We start from the raw sequence: 17,809 nt of genomic DNA, 5'->3' as shown, positions 1-17,809 counted from the left end.
CACCATTGGCTTCGTAATGAAAGCACATCAGCACTTCTACTTTCTCAGGAGTTTGCAGAGGTTAGGTATGACATCAGAAACGCTGGCAAATTTCTAGAGGTGTGGTGGAAAGTGTGCTGACCAGCTGCATCACAGACTGGTATGGAAACACCAATATTCCTAAGCGTAAAGCCCTCCAAAAGGTAATGGACACAGTCCAGGAGCAGCAATCATCAAAGACCTTCACCACCCTGCATACACTGTTCTCACTGCTGCCATCAGGAAAGTGGTATAGGTGCCACAAGACTCACACCACCAGGTTCAGAAACAGCTGCTACTCCTCCACCATCAGACTCCTCAATGATAAAATCAATCAGAGACTCATTTAAGTACTTTTACTTGTGCACTTTGTTGATTTTCTTTTGTTCTCTCTGTATTGCAGTCAGTTTGTTTACATTCATTATCTATTTACAGCTCTTACTTTTAATCCATGATGCCCAGATGTTTTACACTGTGTACAGTTTCTATTTTGCACTACCAATTAGTAGTAAATCTGCCATGCCTGCAGGGAAAAGGTATCTCAGGTATCTCATGTATGTACTGTGAAAATAAATTTGAAATCTGAAAGTCCTCACTTCCTCTGGCTTTTTTCTTTTTCTGAGGTACAGATTTATTTTTAAATCTGCTGATGAAGATTCAATAACATAAGCAAATAGATTAGGGAAGAGTTATCCCTATCTACCACCTTGCTGTAGGAGCAACCCAAGAAAATACTTTGACCACTTTCAGTACTTAATGCTGATTAAATAAACTACAACTTAAAAGTGAAATGTAATCTTAGTTCTGGTATGGATACTCCATTTCCTGAATCAATAAAAACCTTTTGCCTAAATTATGATATTGAATATAATTACTACTACAATCCACCTATTGCATAACATTGCTTTCTTTATGCAATAATTATAATGCAACCTGCTGCCTTATTTCTAGAAAAAAAACACTCCTTCTGTATTTAAATCTGCTTTGTTACTGCATGCACTAAATTCAAGCAAATGCAAAAATGTCTCAAGACAAGCGCTCAGCGCCACAAGGACGGCTTCTTACCCGCTGCCATCAGATTCCTGAATGATCAGTGAACCAAAGGCATTCCCTTACTTTTCGTGCACAATAATTTTTTTTATATATAATGTCATATGATGGCTATAATATAGAGGTTTGGACGATGATGCTGCCACAAAACACCAAATTTCATGACTTGTTCGTGACAATAAGTACCGATTCTAATTCAAAGGGCTAACACAAAAAGTACTGTAAAATGTTGCACAAACTGATCTAGACCTCTGTATTTTGGAACATAAAGCAAAGGAACATACAGATCACATTGCAGTTATATCTTTGAATTTTTTTTAAAATAAGCTGATCATTTAGTCATTTTAAATTTAGTTCAGCCTATAAAATATATGAATATGAAAGAGACATTTTTTTAATAGGACTCTTGCTGATGTTGTAATTTGATAAGCCAACAGATTGGAGATGGGAAGGAGGTGTCTACACTGAACAGTTTACATTCGAAATTCCAGAGATTAGAGTTGTGGTCAAAATAAAACAAAATATATGTTAAGAAAGATTTCTTCTTATTTTCCCTTGTAAGTTCATAATCTATTCTTCAAACTTGCTTCATGGTCACTACTCCAAAGCTCTATCAATGAGCACCACCTCAGCAGAAGGTAGCGTGGGTCAGAACATCAGCCTCAGTTAACATTTCAGCTTCACCAAAAAAGCATTAATCAGGTGAAATATATTGACTCCCACTGCAGATGCTGACCAACTATTATCCAAATATAGATAATGAGACACAGATTGGTTCTGTAGCAAGTGGATAATCTGCTTTATTAGATAATCATCATACATTAATATCTAAATGCAACCCCTCACCTTATGAAGCATTTGATTTCTCAGAGAGCAAGTTGCAGGTAGTAAGAGGGCCATTGCCACTGGTAGATGGAAATTTATGTAACCAAAGGCTCTGACTGGAGCAAGAAACTCATTTTGGACTCAACCTGCCAAGTAAACTCCCTTCAATCGGTGGAGGAATTAGGGGATATGGGGAGAAGGCAGGTAGGTGGAGTTAGGTCATAAATTAGATCAGCCATGATTGTATTGAATGGCGGAGCAGGCTCGACAGGCCATTTTTGGCCTACTCCTGTTCCGATGTTCCCATGTTCCAATCAGAGAGGGGTTTTCAATGCAGTGTTAAGCTTTTTGGTCAGCAATTCACCAACCGTTTGCTGTATGGAGACAATATGAAGTTCAGAATATCATTGGACATATATTACAATATCAAGGGAAAAAAGCTTTACTGTTCATAGAGTCGATGAGGCATAGAATTAAAATCATAGAACACAAAACAGGCCATGTAGCCCACCAACTCCAAGATGATCTTCAAGCATTTATCTATACTAATCTATTTTTCAAATGCTCACAAAATTATCTGAGAAAAGTGGCATCACTTATAGAGAAAATACATTTATTTGAATAAAGACAAGAGTTTTCAGATCAAATTCTTCTGTTCTTAATATCAGTCTCTTGTCCTTTATGGAGGTGGTGAATTGTATTCAGTATTTAATCACAAAACTATTATGGTGAACATCAGAGCTTCATCAGAACATTCAAGAAGTAGACATGCTTCTTTAATGGTGTCTCATAATTGAAGATTAAAATTTAAATCTAAACTTAGACATGCATTATGGTAACAGGATCTTCCGGCCCATGAGCCTGAGCCCCCAAATACACCAATTGACCTAGTAACCATACATTTTCAAAGGTTAGGAGGAAATCAGAGCAGCCGGAGGAAATCTACACAGACACAGGGAGACCATACTCCTTACAGACAGCACTGCATTCGAACAGTGATAACTACTGTGCTGCCCAACACTAGGTCAATTGGTTAATAACAAGCGCTAGATCCATCAGTCCCAGCAGGAAACTCCTTTCAGTCTGAACATCTGTTTTTCCAGTTTCCTGCCTTTCAAATGGGTCTTTGGATAAGAACTACTTTCACTTTAGAAGCAATGTATGTGTGTGCACAAAAGGCTGATTGCCATGCATGTGCATCTAATCCTTCCTTTGGAAGGATTGTGATAAATTGCAAGATCTGATAGAGCTATACAACATTTCAAGAGATGTAGATAAGATAGATAATTCCCCATAATAGAGGAAACTACTTCTACCAAGGTATTCATGGATATCACTTCGGATTTAAAAAGATGGAAAGATTTATCAATAACTTTAATAAGAAGGACAAATTATGTAAAGATGAATATTTTTTCTGAGGATACAATATTTGTTTCCATCATTACCAATTCCTGTACCAACAAAGTGTTTTCAAGAAATAAATAAAAATGTAAGAAAATTTATTTGGTGAGATAAAATATCAAGGATAGCTTTGGAAAAACTGATTTGGAAATTTGATCAGATTAACAAAATTGCCAAATTTTAAAAATTATTATAAAGCAATGCAACTGAGATTTTGGTCCTCCTGTAATCAAACTGCACAAAAGACAGCATGGGTACAGATTGAAATGAGTAAAATAAGAGAAATAGATCCAGAACATATTTTATACAAATGGCAAAGAACTTTTGAAAGAATAAAAGTACCAATTCTAAAACATTTGCTTAAAATATGGAACGGAATCCATATGGAAAGAGGAATAAAGAATTATCAAATAGCCAAAATAATATTAAAGCAAAACCCACTTATTCCTTTTACATTAAAAAATCTTTTTTTGATATTTGGCATAATCATGGATAAAAAGGATAAAAGATTGTTTTTGAGGTTCTTTTTTGAGCAATGAAGGAGAAATATATACCAAATAATACAATTTTTTCATATTTTTAGCTCAAATAATATTTAAATGTTAGGTGAAAATTTTAGACTAGTTAATTTGAATAGATTTTTAAAGAAATTTATTACTAATATGTATATATTACAAGACAATGCAAAAATAGGATTTATATGTCAAAACAAAAGTGGGAAAGGATTTAAACACACAAATTCAAGAAGAAGTGTGGTAAAGAATGTGTCAAGAGAGTGTAGCTAATACAATTAATGTTAGATATCAAATGGTACAATATAATTTTTTGCACCAGTTATACTATGTAAATTACATAGACTTAATTCAAATTGCTCTGACAAGTTTTTTAGATGTAACAAGGAAATAAGTACTTTACTGCATACAGTTTGGTTGTGTGAAAAAGTTGGAAAGTTTTGGTAAGGTTTGTGTGTATTATTGGGATGAATTTTTAAGATACAAATACAAAAAGATCTTAGAATATTTTTGCTAGGTGAATTATATGAAACAGATACTAAATTGAAGCTGGATCAGTATCAATGTAAGTTTCTGAGTGTAGCAATAGTGGTGGCTAACGTGGAAGTTGGACAATATTGTCGGGTGGGATAGATGGCATGTGGAAATACAAAATTGCATACCATTAGAAAAAAAGTTACTTATAACTTAAGGAACCAACCAGAAAAATGTTATTGGATTTGGAAATCATATGGATTTTGATGATAAAAGTCCATCCATACCCACTACACCCACTCCTCCCAATTAACATGTTCATGATAAAATTAATATGTTAAAAAATATAAATACGGATTGAGGTAAAATTATTCAGGTGTTTTTTTTTCCTCTCTTTTCTTTCTTAATTCTTTTTTGGGGGGATGGGGATAAAATTTAAACTGTGTATCATTTTGCATTGTTTTTTATTATAATGTATTATTCAAGATGAAGGAACATGTGCTTGTATTTGATGCAATGGAAAAATAAAATTTTCAAAAAAACACTCCAGCAGGGTGTGGTATCCACCTGTTTCAAACAGATATCAACCTGTCTTAATGACTATCAGCCAGTAGCACTTACATCAACAGTGATGAAGTGTTTTGAAAAGCTGGTGTTGAAACATATCTGCTCCTGCCTGAGTGGTGACATAGATAAGTTCTAGATCGCCTATCGTCTACTGGCTCTACACAAAACCCTGGAACACTTGGACAGTAAAGATGCACTTATTAGGATATTCTTTATTGACTACAGTTCAGCATTTAACACCATCATCCTCTCAAAACTGATCAGCAAACTCTATTGAAGAAAGAACCTTTCTCCCAACCAAGTCTGTCAGAATCTGGAGACACTCTTCAAGTAGCTGGTGGAGGCAAATAGAGATAACCAAGACATAGAAAGCTACTGATGAAACATAAGTCAATGGGATAATAGTACATAATCTTGATAGTTGGCATGAATCCAGTGTATCAAAGGCCTAGTTTCTGTGCTGCATAACTCTCATCATGCTCATTTCTACTTGAAAAGGCAACTCATTTGGAAGCATCTGGTCCCCATACTCTCATGTGCTTCCTGCAGTGAGACTGTAGACTCTCCAGTACTCAAGGAACAGCATTAGTTGGGTGTCTGGTTCATCAACACAAATAGTGTATCTTTGTTTCCACAACAAATTACTTCCCTTTCAGAGTTGCTGCCACCACCAGTATTTGTACTCTTATCATTAAGTATACTACAAGCAACTGTGGCAAAAGTTTGTGTGCAGGTATGCCATTCAACCAGGAGGGGAGACTCCCAGGTCAAAAATTAAAGGCAACGCTGTCCAGCACATCCTATTTTTTCACTCATTAAATGGAAATCTTGCAATTTCATAAGTGTCTCCAATCAAATCACATATTCACCTAGATTATCCACAAATTGTAGATGCAAATAATACACTGAACAATTGTTGCCCCTTTGCCTGCATATGCCAACTCCTCCGTCTTTGTACCTTATATGAACCAAATTTCTGAGTAACCTAATTGGAACCAACGGCCCTATCTGGTGACAGGCAATCCCGGAATTCAGATTTTTAGCTGGATTAATTTGAAAGCTAGTGCAAGTGCTCGTTTTCTAATAAGCTGCTAAATATGGAACCTCAGGGAAAAAAAGCATAGCATCAGGCCACACAGAAGGAGGCCATTCAAATCTCATTTTATATCCATTTTTAAAATGTTTCTGTTTCGTCAATTCCTTTTTGCGATTTTCCTTTTGTTCTCTTCAAATCTATGTCCATCTCTTCTTAAATAGCAACCATGAAATCCATTCTATCCTTTCTGGAACTGTGTTCCAAATCAGAACTAACTTCATAAAATATGTTCTCTTCTTACTACTTCCAGCTGTTTTCTGCCTTCAGTTACAATAATAGTCAAAAATGGTAATATTAGCTATCCACGAGCAAAATTACATTAATTGCAAACAACATCTAAATTAGCAAACAACAGCTGTTGTTTTAGTTCCACTGTTCCTCATTGGGTAACTTTTCCCTTTTCTTGATTAGGCTGAGATTGTGCCAAGCTCTAATACCTTCAGAGGCAGAAAGGTTGTTGTTCATTTAACCATACACAATGCATCTGATTGTCAACATGGTACAGCACTGACCATGAATAAAGCTCTGTATTCCCATCTCTTCCTGCTCCTGGGGCAGGATACAATTTATTTTGGAAATCAAAAGTCTGTAGTAGATGCTACTTATTGGAACTCATTAGCTTTACTCAGCTGATCGTGCAGCACCTTTGGAACGAGAAGTAGATTTAATGAACTTTATTGCCTTCTGTTATTAAAGCCAAAATGAAAAAATTAATGAATATTTTGAAAAAAAGTCACTTTTATCAATTTCCGGTAAATTATTTTAGTTTGCAGAAGCTGTTGGTAACTTTAAATTTTGATGGCATTGCCTTTCTGAGAGTGCAGATATTGCTTAAAAATAAAAATTGTAATTCAGGTGTAGATAAAATACAGTAAAAAAAATCTTTCAATCTTTCTTTTCCATCTGCTTGTGAGAGATGGGAAAATTGATCTAAAATTATGAACATGGAAGAAACTAAAGTTCATGGCTGTAACCAGTACAAACAGGATAAGCTTGGGGGTTAGGATGCAGGAAAGCAGAGTCAGCACGATTAACATAAGAATCTTCTAGTCTTTGTGACAAGACCATAAGACTAAGATAAGGAGTGGTAAGGAACAATAGAATGTAGGAAGTTGAGGTAGTCTGGATCAGATAAGGGTCTCCTAGCCCTGGACAGAAGTACCAAGTCCTACATATCTAATTAGCTAACCATACACAGATTTATACATATGAAATTAGCCAACCCTAGATAGAATGAGTCAACTCTGCATATCAAGAGACTGTAGCCCCGAGAATCAGGAAGGTGTGAATAAGGACAATAACATGAAGGGACACCGACAGGATACCCCCCCTGGTCCTCCAAGTGTACTGAAACTGCACGTAGGCAGGAAGGATTACCTATGCCAAACCCATCCAGGGGGGCAGAAGAATGTAAGGGGGGAGGGCACTCTGATACTGAAATTGACTGTATAAAAGTTGGGTGAGCCCCAGTGTGTGTGTGTATTCCCTGGGTAAGGGGAAGCACCCAACTTTGCATTGTTGTAGTAATAAATGTTCTTTGTTCTCAATTTTTGTCTCGAGCAATTTCTTTAAAGGTACTTTAATTTCTAACATGCTCACTTCCTATTCATTTCTCTTGAGTGGTGATTTTGTATTTTTCAGTAGTTAGGTAATGTGTGGTACTTCAAACTGATTCCTCATGTTTCATGAAGGTGCCTTTATGGTAAATATCAGAGTTCCACAGCTACATGTAAACCTTTGCTCACCTAACATTCACATATGTGGACATAATCCAGAGCAGAAAACAACATTTTTTTTCCTCTCCTTCATTCAGGGATGCTAAAGACAGCTTTTGTTGCCTTTTGGTCACTTGAGTGCGATATCTTTTCTGTACATATCCATAGATTCTACCACGGGTCTTGTTAGACTGGAAGGCTGGGCTAACCAATGAATATGCATGACAAGACTGAATGCCAAAGTTCAGTGCTGGGTCTTTCACCAGAACTGAGTGGCAGGGCATCAAAATTTACCAGGACAATACACTATGTCCAGAATTGAGAACATATGATTTACTTGGAATATCTCACTTTCTTTGGCTTGGCTTCGCGGACGAAGATTTATGGAGGGGGTAAAAAGTCCACGTCAGCTGCAGGCTCGTTTGTGGCTGACAAGTCCGATGCGGGACAGGCAGACACGATTGCAGCGGTTGCAGGGGAAAATTGGTTGGTTGGGGTTGGGTGTTGGGTTTTTCCTCCTTTAAAACTTTAAAACAGAATTAAATGTCAGGATTATAACTGGAACGGAGAGGCAAAATTGTAAACAGAACTAAGTTCTAGAATAAAGCGATTTTTCTGGAATGGAGTGTCAAGTTATTGTCATCTGATTGTACAAGTACAATCCGACGAACAGCATTTTCCGGTCCTCTGTGCAAAACATGCAGACACAACCAGACATCACACACATACCAACAATACATATGTAGGACAAGTATTTATATATACAAATAAATAAATAAATATTGCTTCAGAAATATTAGAGTCTCAGATGTTATGCAAACAGTTCCTTTGGTCATTCTACATTCTCACTGCCTGTGGGATGAAGCTGTTTCTCAGCTTGGTGATGCTGGCTCTAGTATTCCTGTATCTCTTTCCCGATGGGGGCAGCTGAAAGTTGCTGTGTGCAGGATGGAAGTGTGGTCCTCAATGAACCAGAAAATCAGCGATACTTTACTCAGGTGTGGCACTTTACACTTTAATGGAAGTGCTACTTCACAGTTCCAGCAACCCAGGTTGATCCACAAGTTGAGTGTGTTCTGTGTGGAGTTTGCATGTTTTTCCTGTAATCACATGGGTTTCCCCCGATGCTTCATTTTCCTCCCAATCACATACATGTTGAAGCTTAATTGGCCATTATAGATTCCTCCCAGTGTGAAGGCAAATCATTCAATCTAGTTGGTGAGGGGCGGTGGGGGGGGGGGGGGGGGAAGTATTGCTGGGAAAGTGGGGAGAATAAAATGGGTTTGAGTAGGAATAGCACAAATGTTTTCTTGATGAAAATATTGAATGAAAATATAAAGTATTTACATGGATATCATTCAACTTTAAAGTCAAACATCATTCAAGAGAAATTTCTGTTCTCTTTTGCCCAAATGATGATGGAAATTCAGACTCTGGATAAAAGGAGTGGACAGTATTCAAATCTATTTTTCAATGGTAACTGTGGCTCATACCACATTAAGGAGAACTTCACAAGTGGTTAGCACAGATTTAGTGGGCCAAAGGGCCTCTTTCTATGCTACCTCTCTCTCTATCAGCATCTCTAGAGCTAGAAGAGTCCTTGGAATAAACTTTGTGACAAGCCACACTTTTGTATTAGAAAAGAGCACAATCCTTAGGTATATATTTACCATGAGAGGTCCAATATCTCAGTGCCAGGGCAACAAACTGTAAATTATACCCCAATGCTAGGAAGCACAATATTGCCAAAATTGAGTGTTACGCCAGCCTGTCATCAGATTCTAGTGCCAGGACACTTATTGTAAAGAGGTCTGAGTTGACGGACAGATAAATTTTTTATGAGGGATGATTGGCATGTCAGCTCAGCATAAACAGAACTGACCATCAGGATTACACAGCACTAACAGGCCAGCTCATATTGATCTAAACTCAGTGCCAGGCAGCCTCACTATTACTCAGAGAATAATACTGGAGACAGAACTTAAATTTGGGCACAAAGGACTATAGATGCTTTGCTTCAGAACTTGAATACATTTACAGTGACCTGGTGCAAGGAGGGCCAATGGGAAAACCGATTTTGTGTTAATGATGCAAATTCCATTCGATTAGCTAGAGCAAAGAGCAATGATAACACTAGAGTAGTGGTTCGAAAGCAACATCACTCCAGACATTGAAAATATGAAATAAAGTCATGAAATGCAAGAAAGATTCATTGGGTCAGGGTGCATCCATGGAGAGAGAAGAGTCAATGCTTCAAATCATTGACTTTTCATTGCAACAATTGCTTTCATCCACCTGAAATGTTGACTCTTTTTCTCTCTCCATAGATTATGCTTCACCAGCAATATAGTGGAAGATTCTAAATGAGGAAAGATTCCAGCTTTGCTCGATTTATTTAAAAACAGAAGAGAAACAGATAATTGAAGATAAATTGGTCTCTAAACAATTAGAGACATTTAAGACTAAAATTTACAATGTTTGGGGTAAACAAGTTCGCACAAAAGAAAACATGGAACTGCCAAATATAGACCCTCCTGAACAACAACGTACAGAAAGGACAAGAAAATTACATTATGATGATCCTAGAGAGTTAAAACAGACTGAGAGTACAGAAAATACAAGAATGAAATTAAAAGGAAAATTAGAAAAGCAACAAGACCAAATATCGGCAACTAAATTCAAAGAAAATCCAAAGATATTTTATAATTAAATATAGTGCAAGAAGAACATTAAGGAAGGAGTAAGGCCTATTTGAGATCAATGGGGTTAATATGTGTGAAGACAGAAGCTGAATATTTTCCTACTGTCTTCACAAAAGAAGTGTAAAAAAACAAACAATGGTGCAATATTGGCAAGAACAACCACAATAAAAAAGGAAGCATTAAGGGCTCTACTTACACTTGATAGTGATTAAATGACCACATCCAGATGAAATATATCCTCGATGTTTAAAATAAATAAGGGAAGAGATTGCAGAGGCTCTACTACAATTTTGCAATCCTCCCTGGCTGCAAGAGGATTGAAGGACTGTTAACATTTTATCATTGCCTAAAAGGGAAATATTTCAGGACTCCTCATTTAATTCCAGAGGAGGGAAAATTATTGGAATTCATTCAAAGGGATAGCTGATGGTGAACATTTTCTTCACATAGTAGCAGCAGTATGGGATTTTGGAGAGAAAGCTTTCTTCTGTCTAGTCTTGTCTTTTGCACTCCCATCATAATTTTAGGACCAAGAAACAATCTGAATTGACTTGTTTCTGCGTGTTTAAAGGTTCAGCTGGCATAAGCTTCGCAAGCACTGCCTGGTTTGTGCCCTGGCTTTAGCTGGGAGAAAAATCAGATCAAATCATTTAAAACCAACACACACACACACACACACACACAAAGATGCTTGCAGTCAATTATGAAGAAAGTGATTGAGGATTATTTTTCTTGTCACCATGGCAGCAGAGGAAATAAATTCTTGTTTTTTTGTCATCCCTAACTGTCTGCTGGGACAATTTCATACAACTATTAATTTGTTTTTGCCACTGATCAATAAATAAAATTGAGAAATAGATGGTTTGCCAGCAGCACTTTCGAATCATACAGTTTTTACTAGCCTGAGCTATATAAATAAAAACATGATGAATAACAAGTTTCCATTATAATCTAACAAAAGATTTTATTTAAACAAAAATGCCAATAAAATACACTGACACAAAACAAAAAGTATGAATTATCATCTGTACATTTTGGCTCAATGAAAATTTACATCAAAAGTTATCTTATGAAAATCTATTAATTCTGGTTCATCTTTTGGCCTTTATGTTTAATTGACAGAGTACTGAAAAATGTTCTAGATTTCTAATTTTTATGGATGCAAAACCTTATAATGACTTTTTTGTTTTAAATAAATCGCAAGAAAATCTTTAGAATGAACTTTCAAAAGCCTCTATAAAGTAAAAAGAGAAATAAATAAAAAATCATTGATATAAAATTGAATATTCCATGGGGAATTTGCAACTCCAGTATGTGATTTTAAAAGTTGCAAAGTCATTCAAATATTGGTCAAATTCCTTCATTTTGATCTCATTCAAAAGCAGATCTTAGAAAATTAGTTTGCACAATGCCATGACAGTGCCAGTGACCCAGGTTCAAAACCGGCCCAGTCTGTAAGGAGTTTGTACTTGCTCTACATGTCTGGATGGGTTTCCTCTGCATACTCTGGTTCCCTCCCACCCTTCCAAAACATACAGGGATTGTATTTGTGGATTTGGGGAACATGGGCTCATGGTCCAGAAGGGCCTGTCTGTCTGAATTTTAAAAACATAGAAAAGACACAACAAAATCTATGCTCTCAACTCAAGCAAATTTACACCTAATTTAATTGCTGCAGTAATATACATTTGGAGAAAGAATATTTCAGTCATAGACAATTAATAAGGAGATTTTAGATTTTCCTGATGTCACTTCCAATGCAGTGACTATGGGTAACATACAAAACAGTGAACAATTCAGAAAGTGCTCTATAAAACCTTTTTGGCATGGTTCGTTATTTGACCCCATAGAAATAAAAGTAACAATTTTGCATCTTATAAAAAAACTCTGCTTGTAAGATTTTAGTCTCAACAATACATACAATATTTTCAATGAAAATATGAGAAATTGAAGGTAGTGAAAATCCCTGTCTTTGAACGGTCAAGGAAAAGTCCTCAAACAATGCTTAGCATATCAATGACTTTTGTCATATTTGAGGACATTACAAAAGATTATACATCTATATATTTACTAAAGCTTCATCCAAGTATAGTTGGATTCTATTGCTCTTTATTCATCTACTGAATTTAAAATACAATTAAAACATGATTGGACTATCCAGGAGTTCTTGCCTTTAATCAGGAATTATTGCAATAGCTAAGCATTCTAGAATTTTGGACAACAACCAGATCTCGGTATTTAAATATTGTGAACTCTACTAATCACACCATAGGTTTTTCAATCTGTTACAATGCAACTGGAGAATAACTAAAGTCAATTGAAAACTAAAATATGGAATTGTACATATTATGCTGTACAAACATTTATATATTATGATTATGGAAATACGTACATTATCAAAAAATACAAAACTCAAAGCAGGACTATTAAAATGTTACATATTAATTTTACTTGTAATGTATGACTGAGCAAAACTTGTTTTCACTAATATAGAAGTGAGCAATGAAATAATCACTCAAGGGTTAATTAGGTTTGCCAAAATGAAAAAAATCTCACCAGACTGAAGGCATCTTGACTGAAAATGAAACAGTCTTGAAATTCCAATAGTCTTCATGCTGGTGCTTGCCAATAATTCCTTTAGGTCCGTAATAAGTGATGCTCTTTCACCAACTGTCACTAAGACAGAGAGCTCAAAGCCTCCATGTAGCAAGAGTGAGGCGCCCTCCTTACTGCCATCAAATCAGTTCTCCATAAAGTCAGAAGGAAAAATCAATTCTCTCATTACTGAACTGCTGTGAACTGACTGGTGAATCTTTTGGTGGTGCGAGCAGGAATTCAGAAAGTGGTAAAGCATTGCCACATTTCTGAGCAGAACTAAACTCTCATGTAAATGTAGATCTATTTTACACTGAATTGAATGACAGCCAAATAATTTTTTTTTAAACTTGAATGTCTTTCCTCCCAACACTGTACAAATGGTTACAATACATAGCAACACAATCTGCTGACTGCAAGACAAAACATTATTTAATCTAATCACCACACCACCAGAGAGGTTTATAAATTGAATTAACTCTAAGTTGACTTATCTACCTTCCAATGATGAGAAAAATTTGAAGAACTTATTTATATACACATCCTTTATAGAATTGGTTCAGTTGTAACTGAAAATTGACCAACTTCAAAGGACTTCAAAAGGGATAATCTTTCAATACGCATGTCAGCAAAATCAATTTCACATAGCAAAGCTCTGCAGAGGAGTCAGTGTATGCATCAAAAGACACAGAGAAATAAACAGCACAGAATAACAGATTTCTGAGTGCCTTCTTGATTGTTATCTAATTGAATAAGGTTCAGTTTGCAAACTACTCAAGCTTCGATTTTCCTTCTGCTCTACAGTGTGGTATGAACCATTTCACTGAAGTAATGTCTTACATTATTCTCTATGCATTCTCATTGCATTTATTTGCCATGTCTACTTATTATATTTAGATTGCATTCTGATAAGGAGATGATTTTATTCTGCCTTCTCCAAACAGCCTCATTCACACGAAAAAGAAAGCACATCTTACACAGAGAGCTCAGAAAGTAAGATTGAGAAGAAGAATAGGTGGGGAAATATAAAATAACAGACTTCTACAAATGAATTTTATACACAAAGACTCCATGGCGAACTCAGAATGAAAGAATGTTGTATGTCACTACTACAGGAAAGATATCAATAAGATTCAATAAGTTCAGAAAAGATTTACTAGGATGTTACCAGGACTTTAGGAACTGAGTTACAGGGCATGTTTATACAGGTAAGACTACTCCCTGGATCGTAGAAGAAAAAGGGAACATTTGATGGAGGTATCATATTTGATGGAGGTACCGTATTTGATAGCATACAAGACCCACTGGCATATAAGATACCCCTTCCCCCAATTTCAGCAGGGAATATTGAGAATTTTTAAGAATTTTTTTTAGTGTACGTGTTTTAGTGTATTTATGGGTAAGCAGGTCTATGTTTTAATGTATTTCAGGTAGGCTAGGCCTTGGTGACCGCCGTGTTTTATTTGGCATTGTTTAATTGAGGGCGAACACTAGGACAAACAGTTAAATGTACATTCTATGTCCAAGATAGCAGCAGCAGCAACGGCATGGGGTGGGGGTTAGGGTAGGAGTGGCTGTGGCACGGGATGGGGGTGGGGGTTAGGAGCAGCAGTGCTCGGGGGGCGGGGGGTTAGGGTTAGGAGTGGCTGTGGCACGGGATGGGGGTGGGGGTTAGGAGCAGCAGTGCTCGGGGGGGGGGGTTAGGGTTAGGAGTGGCTGTGGCACGGGATGGGGGTGGGGGTTAGGAGCGGCAGTGCTCGGGGGGGGGTTAGGGTTAGGAGTGGCTGTGGCACGGGATGGGGGTGGGGGTTAGGAGCGGCAGTGCTCGGGGGGGGGTGGGGGGGGTTAGGGTTAGTAGTGGCGGCGACAGTGCTTGGGAAGTGCTTCAAGTGGTTCTATCCCTGATACTGGGCCTTGGTGGTAATACCATGCTCTCCAAAGTGTCACCTTAGCATATCAGACCAGGGGAGTTTTTTTGGGTGATTTTTTTGGGATGGGGGGGTGTTTTAATACACCATCAAATATGGATTACAAAATTATGAGGGGAATAGAAAGAGTAAATGCTCTGAGAGTAGGTGAGATACAAACCAGAGGACATGGGGTGAAACGTTTAGGGAGAACATGAGGGGGAACTTCTCACAGAGATCCATGGGACTGTGGAATAAGCTGCAGCTGAAGTGATGAATGAGAGCTCAGTTTTCACTTTAAGAACAATTTGGACAGGCATGTGGCTGGGAGAGGTATGGAGGTCTCTGGACTGGGTGTAGGTCAGAGGAACGAAGCAGAATAATAATTTGGCACAGACTAGAAGGGGTGAAGGGCCTGTTTTCTGAACTGTAACATTCTATGGAAATACAGCTGATATTTAGAATGTCTGATTCCCACCAAAATGTCTTGGCCACCAAATATAATGCACTGTCCAGAGCAACCTGAAACTCAACTGGACCAGCAACATTAATTCCATGGCTTCTAGTACAGTGACCCATGAGGAGTTCTCTGGGTGTGCAACTTAACATCTAACACCCCAAAACCTTTGCCCTATGAACAAAGTGCAAGTCTGCAGTGCATTGGAAATTATCCACAAGCTGTGAGAGCATTCCAATAATTCTCAAGAAGTTCAATGTCACCCAGGACAAATAGATCTGTTATACTGTGGATGGCTTACCCTCAACTACCCTAAACATTCATACCCTCACCATTCACAAACAGTGATTGCATTAGTGTTGGGGCTGCACAAAAAAGTTACAACCTGCAGTTTGCTCACCAAGCTGCTCATCATTCGGACTTCGAAAAATCCAGTAAACTCAATAATCTGGCATGCCCAGGACTTGATGGTGCTAGATGAGCAGACATTCCAGATTATTGGATATTATTCTATTGATACTCTACTACGAATATATTTTTTAAAAGATTTTATGGAGTAGAATAATACATTTTCCAGTGACCCTGACGTTTTAAGGGAGAGGACGAATCAGAACCATATAAGTGTCAAGGTTTGTGGGAATCATAACTTCAGTGAGTAGATGGTTATTGTGGGAACCAGTGCCCTTTGTGAGTGTGCATGGGAACTGAAGTAACAGCAAGTGGACAGGGACCTGGTGGACCAAATGTCTGGTGAGAGCATGGGGAATGTGGGAGCTAGGCCTACGAGGAGAACTGGAAACAGGGACCTGGTAAGAGGACAGAAAGGGCAGCAATTGACATTCATTGATCAAGAGGCCAAGCCATTGGGATTTCTGCATGGGGTTTTACTTACTTACTGGAGATACAAACATCTCCTAATGCTTAATCTTGAGCCAACATTGAGAAGCAGCAAAGACTCAACTAGTCAGGCAGCATCCCTGGAGAGAAATGAAAAGTTGTTTCAGATCTGGACCTTTATCGAGACAGTCTCAAGAAAAAATCCCAAACCAAAATACTGACTGTCCATTTCTCTCCATGGATGCTGCCTGACCCTTGAGTCTCTCTAGCTGCACATTGATTACTGAATCACCGATACTTCATGGTCACTGGGTCCAAATCCTAGAACTCCTAGAATTGTAGGGGTATCTTCACCAGAACATACCCAGCAGTTCAAGAATATGGCTCATCACTTACTTTTGGATGGGTAACCAAATCTGGCCTTGTGAGCAATGCCATAACACTTACAATGAATGTAAAAAAAAACAAGCTTGGTATGTAAAAAAAAAATCCTTGATGTCTAGAGTCCATGGTGGAATTTCCTGAGGACCAAAATTGACACTGGGGTTATAATATGCAATTAATACATACCCAATGAACCCAGTGCGAAGGACGTATTGGATTCTTGAAAGACAGTCAGCAGAGAAAGGACTGGAGGAATTCATAGGGTCTGGTACCATCTGTGGATCAAAAGGGATGAAAATTTTGGATCGAGACCCTGCATAAAACCCTACATTTCTTGTATCTCCAATTTATTTTAACATCCAGACAACACCAGTCTTGTTATTCGAGCTTTAGTGCATTATCAATGTCTCGTCTTGTGATGGATTAATCCAATTGAAGCCAGATGTATTACTTAAAACAACTTTGAAACCTTTAATGTGATTATTGCAGGTGATTCAGGTTGCTGTAAGAGAAGGCTGAACACAGAAAAAAGCAGAAGCCACAATTTTCCAATAATGCACTAAAGGCAAGAGAGATGTCCACTGGTTTATTGGGGATTACCAGGACATGTGACCACCCCCTTCCCCAGACACCCCTCGCTCACTGCCAGCTTGAAGGTGGCATGCTGCATGTGGGATGAATTTCCTGGTGAAGGGAGCTCTGGCCATAATCAAATCAGTCATAGTAGAATCTGTGCTCGCCATTGGACTAAATGTAGAGATATTAGCAATGTCATTTGAGGCATCTATCCCAAATCCGATGTTCTATATCCCACATACTTCTTCCTGTAATTTTTCCTAATACAGACTCTGTGCCTGCTGCACCAATCAATAAGATGGCTGATCTTTTACCTCAGTGTCACTGTTCTTCACGACACCCATAGTTTTCAGTCCCCAATATCAAATATCTATTGATCTCTGCCTCTGTAGCTGTTTGAAATGCACTCAGTGTCTGAACCTCCACAGATGTCTTGGCAAAAGAATTTCAAAGGTTCTGTGATGAAGAAAGCTCTTCTCAAACTGCTACTGCCAATTCTGAACATGCAGCCACATGAAACATCTAGATTTTGTATGCTCCAATGAGATAATATCTCATCACTCGCAGCCAAAGGACCTATCAGGAATCAGGTGGTTATCTTTGTTTTGTTCTTTTGCAAATATTCCTATCCTCAGTTAGGGAGATCAGATCTCAGCTTATTATTCCAGATGTGATATCACCAGAGCCTGGAGG

The 17,809-nt window shown here is 37.7% G+C and overlaps 1 protein-coding gene across 8 annotated transcripts in view; it reads right to left on the bottom strand.

The window, feature by feature from the left end:
- The window catches only part of LOC138751556 (retinoic acid receptor beta), a 942,630-nt gene that overhangs the window by 564,239 nt on the left and 360,582 nt on the right, over nucleotides 1–17,809 (bottom strand). For 6 of the 8 annotated variants that reach the window (XM_069913985.1, XM_069913986.1, XM_069913984.1 and 3 more), the window contains exon 4: nucleotides 16,727–16,815. The exons of the other annotated variants lie outside the window; for them this stretch is intronic. The gene's annotated coding sequence lies outside the window, so the exon portion shown is untranslated. The remainder of the gene's footprint in view (nucleotides 1–16,726; nucleotides 16,816–17,809) is intronic. 8 annotated transcript variants of the gene reach the window in all.

This window comes from Narcine bancroftii, chromosome 1 (genome assembly GCF_036971445.1).
Source record: "Narcine bancroftii isolate sNarBan1 chromosome 1, sNarBan1.hap1, whole genome shotgun sequence".
NCBI classification, from domain to species: domain Eukaryota; kingdom Metazoa; phylum Chordata; class Chondrichthyes; order Torpediniformes; family Narcinidae; genus Narcine; species Narcine bancroftii.
Note: the sequence above shows the minus strand (reverse complement) of the source record. Positions and strands in the feature narration are given on the sequence as shown.